Source organism: Neomonachus schauinslandi, chromosome 7 (assembly GCF_002201575.2).
Source record: "Neomonachus schauinslandi chromosome 7, ASM220157v2, whole genome shotgun sequence".
Taxonomy (NCBI): Eukaryota; Metazoa; Chordata; class Mammalia; order Carnivora; family Phocidae; genus Neomonachus; species Neomonachus schauinslandi.
Genome location: NC_058409.1, coordinates 76,158,506 through 76,166,134, shown reverse-complemented (window position 1 = coordinate 76,166,134; position 7,629 = coordinate 76,158,506). Strand labels below are relative to the sequence as shown.

The 7,629-nt window shown below is 38.7% G+C and overlaps 1 non-coding gene across 1 annotated transcript; it reads right to left on the bottom strand.

Annotated features, from left to right (window-relative positions):
- Nucleotides 1-7,298: 7,298 nt before the first annotated feature.
- On the bottom strand, nt 7,299-7,403 carry LOC123325381. The gene has a single exon (XR_006540395.1). It is a non-coding gene; the product is annotated as a U6 spliceosomal RNA (small nuclear RNA).
- Nucleotides 7,404-7,629: the final 226 nt, after the last annotated feature.

Below are 7,629 nucleotides of genomic sequence, written 5' to 3'. Positions count from 1 at the left end.
CACACTGGACCAAATGGACTTTACAGACATATTCAGAACATTCCACCCCAAAGCAACGGAATACACATTCTTCTCTAGTGCCCATGGAACATTCTCCAGAATAGATCACATCCTAGGTCATAAATCAGGTCTCAACCGGTACCAAAAGATTGGGATCATTCCCTGCCTATTTTCAGACCACAGTGCTTTGAAACTAGAACTCAATCACAAGAGGAAAGTTGGAAAGAACTCAAATACATGGAGGCTAAAGAGCATCCTACTGAAGAATGAATGGGTCAACCAGGAAATTAAAGAAGAATTAAAAAAATACATGGAAACCAATGAAAATGAAAACACAACTATTCAAAATCTTTGGGATGCAGCAAAGGCAGTCCTAAGAGGAAAGTATATAGCAATACAAGCCTTTCTCAAGAAGCAAGAAAGGTCTCAAGTACACAACCTAACCCTACACCTAAAGGAGCTGGAGAAAGAACAGCAAATAAAGCCTAAACCCAGCAGGAGAAGAGAAATAATAAAGATCAGAGCAGAAATCAATGAAATAGAAATTAAAAGAACAGTAGAACAGATCAACGAAACTGGGAGCTGGTTCTTTGAAAGAATTAACAAGATTGATAAACCCCTGGCCAGACTTATCAAAAAGAGAAGAGAAATGACCCTAATCAACAAAATCATGAATGAAAGAGGAGAGATCACAACCAACACCAAAGAAATACAAACAATTCTAAGAACATATTATGAGCAACTCTATGCCAGCAAATTAGATAACCTGGAAGAAATGGATGCATTCCTAGAGATGTATCAACTACCAGAACTGAACCAGGATGAAATAGAAAACCTGAACAGACCTATAACCACTAAGGAAATTGAAGCAGTCATCAAAAATCTCCCAAAAAACAAAAGCCCAGGGCCAGATGGCTTCCCAGGGGGAATTCTACCAAACATTTAAAGAAGAACTAATACCTATTCTTCTGAAACTGTTCCAAAAAATAGAAATGGAAGGAAAACTTCCAAACTCATTTTATGAGGCCAGCATTACCTTGATCCCAAAACCAGACAAAGACCCCATCAAAAAGGAGAATTACAGACCAATATCCCTGATGAACATGGATGCAAAAATTCTCACCAAAATACTAGCCAATAGGATCCAACAGTACATTAATAGGATTATTCACCATGACCAAGTGGGATTTATCCCTGGGCTGCAAGGTTGGTTCAACATCCGCAAATCAATCAATGTGATACAATACATTAACAAAAGAAAGAACAAGAATCATATGATCCTCTCAATAGATGCAGAAAAAGCATTTGACAAAGTACAGCATCCTTTCTTGATCAAAACTCTTCAGAGTATAGGGATAGAGGGTACATACCTCAATATCATAAAAGCCATCTATGAAAAACCTACAGCGAATATCATTCTCAATGGGGAAAAACTGAGAGCTTTCCCCCTAAGGTCAGGAACGCGGCAGGGATGTCCACTATCACCACTGCTATTCAACATAGTATTGGAAGTCCTAGCCACAGCAATCAGACAACAAAAAGAAATCAAAGGCATCCAAATTGGCAAAGAAGAAGTCAAACTCTCACTCTTTGCAGATGATATGATACTTTATGTGGAAAACCCCAAAGACTCCACCCCAAAACTGCTAGAACTCATACAGGAATTCAGTAAAGTGGCAGGATATAAAATCAATGCACAGAAGTCAGTGGCATTCCTATACACCAACAAGACAGAAGAAAGAGAAATTAAGGAGTCGATCCCATTTACAATTGCACCCAAAACCACAAGATACCTAGGAATAAATCTAACCAAAGTGACAAAGGATCTGTACTCAGAAAACTATAAAATACTCATGAAAGAAATTGAGGAAGACACAAAGAAATGGAAAAACGTTCCATGCTCATGGATTGGAAGAACTAATATTGTGAAGATGTCAATGCTACCTAGAGCAATCTACACATTCAATGCAATCCCCATCAAAATACCATCCACTTTTTTCAAAGAAATGGAACAAATAATCCTAAAATTTGTATGGAACCAGAAAAGACCCCGCATAGCCAGAGGAATGTTGAAAAAGAAAAGCAAAGCCGGCGGCATCACAATTCCGGACTTCCAGCTCTATTACAAAGCTGTCATCATCAAGACAGCATGGTACTGGCACAAAAACAGACACATAGATCAATGGAACAGAATAGAGAGCCCAGAAATGGACCCTCAACTCTATGGTCAACTCATCTTTGACAAAGCAGGAAAGAATGTCCAATGGAATAAAGACAGTCTCTTCAACAAATGGTGTTGGGAAAATTGGATAGCCACATGCAGAAGAATGAAACTGGACCATTTCCTTACACCACACACAAAAACAGACTCAAAATGGTTGAAAGACCTCAATGTGAGTCAGGAGTCCATCAAAATCCTAAAGGAGAACACGGGCAGCAACCTCTTCGACCTCAGCTGAAGCAACTTCTTCCTAGAAACATCGCCAAAGGCAAGGGAAGCAAGGGCAAAAATGAACTATTGGGACTTCATCAAGATAAAAAGCTTTTGCAAAGCAAAGGAAACAGTCAACAAAACCAAAAGACAACCGACAAAATGGGAGAAGATATTTGCAAATGACATATCAGATAAAGGGCTAGTATCCCAAATCTATAAAGAACTCATCAAACTCAACACCCAAAGAACAAAGAATCCAATCAAGAAATGGGCAGAAGACCTGAACAGACATTTTTCCAAAGAAGACATCCAAATGGCCAACAGACACATGAAAAAGTGTTCAATATCGCTCAGCATCAGGGAAATCCAAATCAAAACCTCAATGAGATACCAGCTCACACCAGTCAGAATGGCTAAAATTAACAAGTCAGGAAATGACAGATGTTGGCGGGGCTGCAGAGAAAGGGGAACCCTCCTACACTGTTGGTGGGAATGCAAGCTGGTGCAGCCACTCTGGAAAACTGTATGGAGGTTCCTCAAAAAGTTGAAAATAGAGCTACCATATGATCCAGCAATTGCACTACTGGGTATTTACCCCAAAGATACAAAAGTAGGGATCCGAAGGGGTACGTGTACCCCGATGTTTATAGCAGCAATGTCCACAATAGCCAAACTGTGGAAAGAGCCAAGATGTCCATCGACAGATGAATGGATAAAGAAGATGTGGTATATATATACAATGGAATATTATGCAGCTATCAAAAAGAATGAGATCTTGCCATTTGCAACGACGTGGATGGAACTGGAGGGTATTATGTTGAGTGAAATAAGTCAAACAGAGAAAGACATGTATCATATGATCTCACTGATATGAGGAATTCTTAATTGCAGGAAACAAACTGAGGGTTGCTGGAGTGGGGGGTGGGGTGGGAGGGATGGGGTGACTGGGTGATAGACACTGGGGAGGGTATGTGCTCTGGTAAGCGCTGTGAATTGTGCAAGACTGTTGAATCTCAGATCTGTACCTCTGAAACAAATAATGCAATATATGTTAAGAAAAAAAAAAAGAAGAAGAAGAAGGTAGCGGGAGGGGAAGAATGAAGCGGGGGAAATCGGAGGGGTAGACGAACCATGAGAGACGATGGACTCTGAAAAACAAACAGGGTTCTAGAAGGGAGGGGGTTGGGAGGATGGGTTAGCCTGGTAATGGGTAACGAGGAGGGCACATTCTGCATGGAGCACTGGGTGTTATGCACAAACAGTGAATCATGGAACACTTCATCTAAAACTAATGATGTAATGTATGGGGATTAACATAAGAATAAAAAAAATTAAAAAAAAAGTTATATATTGAGAATATACTCTCAATATATTTTCTTATAAATTGTGTTCGCTCTGTGAGTGTTTATTGAAATAGTAATCACTGAGCTCTGTTCAAATTAATTAAAATCACTATTTTATTTTACTTTTACCTTTTACTAATGTATCATTCGTCATGGTTGCACATTTTGTTATATCATGCCACGTCCCTTACCCTAAGTATTAAAGTTGAGTTGCTTGAAACTGAATCCCCACCTGGTTAACAATTCTGTACTCATCTCAAAGCAATCTCACTGCCTTAAACTATTTACTTTCCAATATTTACCTATGATTGTTCCCAGGACTCATTACACAATGCTCTCTAACCCCATGGATTAGCCTTTTGAGTGTTGCATTCTGTTGTCCACAGATTGGTTTTGGTTAAGCTGATGATATTGCTGAAAAACCAACCAACCAGGATCCTAGGATCCAGTTTTGTGTCAGGCTCCCTGCTCAGCAGGGAGCTTGCTTCTCCTTCTGCCTGCCTCTCCCCCTGTTTGTGCTCTCTTTCTAATAAATAAATGAAAAAAAGGGAAAAAAAATCAGTTTCTCAGGGAAATACGAGATCAGACTGTGTCCTGAGGAAGAGCCTAGGGAGGATTAGCAAACAGGTCAGGGCTGGAGCTCAGAGAATGGGCCAGTAACACAAAGAGCTGAGACTGTTCTAAAGATATTTCTAGATTTTGGTGAGAAAGATTCTTTTTTTTTTTTTTAAGATTTTATTCATTCATCTGACAGAGTGAGAGAGAGCCCAAGCAGGGGAGCGGGAGAGGGAGAAGCAGGCTCCCCATTGAGCAGGGAGCCTGATGCTGAGCTGGATCCCAGAACCCTGGGATCATGACCTGAGCCCAAGGCAGATGCTTAACCAACTGAGCCACCCAGGCGCCCTGGTGAGAAAGATTCTTAAGAGTATTTGCTTTCTAAAAAATCCACGGACAGTTTAGGTTTTCCATAATTAGTTCCATTCAGAGTTGGATTCTGAGGAAAACCTTATGAATTATTCTTCCTGAATCCCCTGATAGAGATGAAAGCAATTCCTGTGGGACTGGCAAGGTCAAGCCCCTGTGATAAGTCTGTTCAGAAGGTTAAGAAGGTCCATCACTACCTCAGTCACCTCAAGGTGCTGGGGAGAACTGGGAGCATTTCTCACATTAGAAACTGGAGATCAGGGAAGCCCTTGGTAGAATATTTGTATTTCTTGATCTTCTTGAGGCTTCAGAGCATTTTTATTAATACAACAAGGATACCTTGTTGTTGGAATACGAAATAGTGTCCTGTGGGAAGAGGCCGGCGAAGAGAAGGAAGGGAAATAAGAAATCCAGAGAAGTTGCTTCTGGGGGCCTGCCAATCTTTGAGTCCAGTGTTTGACTATCTTAAGACTGTCCATCGTAGAACAGGGTCTTCATACTCTGGGGCAGGGTAGTTTTAAAGCAAGCCACTGTCTAACAATTCTCTTATCTGCACTTAATTTTTAAGCCTTCCAGTATGTCTGATCATACCAAGGAAATCAGGAGAAGGTATTTTGCATACAGTTTGTGTTAGAGTATGAAAGAATTACACTGTTTGTGATTCCTACAGTTTGCATGAAGTGGTGTGATATGAAGTCTAATTACGCTAGGTAGATATGTAAAGTCTTTAATCCAGTTTCAGTTGATGTTTATGTGTATGGTGTAAGATAAGTGTCCAGTTTTCTCAACACCATTTATTGAAGAGAGTGTCCTTTTCCCATTGTATTTTTTTGTCTCCTTTTTCACAAGTTAATTGACCATATATGTGTGGGTTTATTTTTGGGCACTCTGTTTTGTTAATATATGTGTCTTTTTTTATTGAATGGATGTCACGTGTAACATTGTGTGAATTTAAGGTATACGGTATGCTACTTCGATTTATTATAATAATATGATTGGCATTGTGGTATTATTTCTCACATTACATAATTATAGTATAATAGTATTGTCTACATTCATTATACTGTACATTATGTCTCTATAGCTTATTTACTACTCATTACAAGTTTATACCTTTAAACACTATCAGTCTTATCTCCCTAGCCCCCATCTTCTGGTAACTGCCATTTTACCCTCTATTTTTTTACAGGTTGATTTTTTTCTGATTCCATGTATAAGTGATATCACATAGTACTTTCCTTTCTCTGTCTGACCTACCTAGCTTAGCATAATGTGCTCAAGTCCCAATCATGTTGTGGCAAATGGCAAGATACCCACCTTTCTCATGGCTGAGTAATACTATATATATGTTATACACATGCACACTGTATGTTTTTGATGCATTGATATGTTGTTTCCATTTCTCAGTTACTGTGAGTAATGCTGTGATAAACATGGGAGTACATATATCTCTTTGAAATTCTATTTTCATTTTCTTTGGGTATATACCCAAAAGTGGATTTGCCAGATCATATGGTAGACCCATATTTTTAATTTTTTGAAGAATGTGCATATTGTTTTCCATGGTGTTTAGATCAATTTACATTCCCACAAACAGCATATAAGGGTTCCTTTTCACCATATCCTCACCAGCACCTGTTGTTCTTGACCTCTTGATGATAGACCGTCTAACAGGTATGAGGTGAAAATCTCATTGTGGTTTTGATTGGCATTTCCCTGGTGATTAGTGATGCTGAGCATCAGTTCATGTGCCTGTTGAACTTTTTGATGTCCTCTTTGGAAAAATGTTTTGGTTCTTCTGCCAATTTTTAAATCAGATACTTTTTATCATTAAGTTCTGTGCATTTGCTATATATTTTGGACATTAACCCCTTATCCAATATATCATTTGGGAAATTTTTCTTCTATTCTGTAGATTGTCTTTTCATTTTGTTTCTTTTTCTGTGCAGAAGTTTTTGAGTTTGGTATATTCCCATTTGTTGACTTTTGCTTTCATTGTTTGTACTTTTGGTGTCATAACCAAAAAAAAAAAATCATTGCCAAGACCAATACTGATGAGCTTCTTTCTTATGTTTTCTCCTAGGAGTTTTATGGTATCAATTCTTATGTTTATATTTTTGATCCATCTCAAGTTAATGTTTGTGAGCGGTGTGAGATAGGGGTCCAATTTCATTGTTCTGTATGTGTTTCTCCAGTTTTCTCAGCACCATTTGTCGAGGAGATTATCCTTTCCTCATTGGCTCCCTTAGTGCATATTAATTAACCATATATGCTAGAGTTTAATTCTGGGCTTCTGTTCTTTTCTCTTAGTCTGTGTGTTTATTTTTGTGCCAGGACCTTACTGTTTTTATTACTATGACTTTGTAATATAGTTTGAAATCAGGAACTGTGATACCTCCAGCTTTGTTCTTTTTTGTTAGGATTGTTTTGACTATTCAGGGTCTTCTCTGGTTCCATACAGATTTTAGAATTTCTTTTTTCGTTTCTGTGAAGAATGCCTTTGACATTTTGATGGAGATTTATTGAATCTGTAGATGGCTTTGGGCAGTATCGCCATTTTTACAAATTACTTCTTCTTGTCCATGAACAAGGGATATAAAAATATGGAATTTTCTACAATTTTGCATGTCCTTCTTGCACAGGGACCATGCCAATCTCTCTGTATTATTCCAGTTTCATGTATGTGCTGCCAAAGCAAGCACTGGGACATTTTTATGGAGGCAGACTTCTTATAGCATGCCCAGTAATGGAGGCCCTAAAACTCAGGGATGTCATTAGTCCATAAGGAATCTTTACCTGAATTTAATAAAGCTCATGGACAAGAACCAAAGCCAAGTTGCCTGGATCTGCATGTGGAATGTGAGCTGGATTTTACCTTTACATACTCATTTTTCCAGCTAGTTGCATAGAGTGCACAAGCCAAAAAAC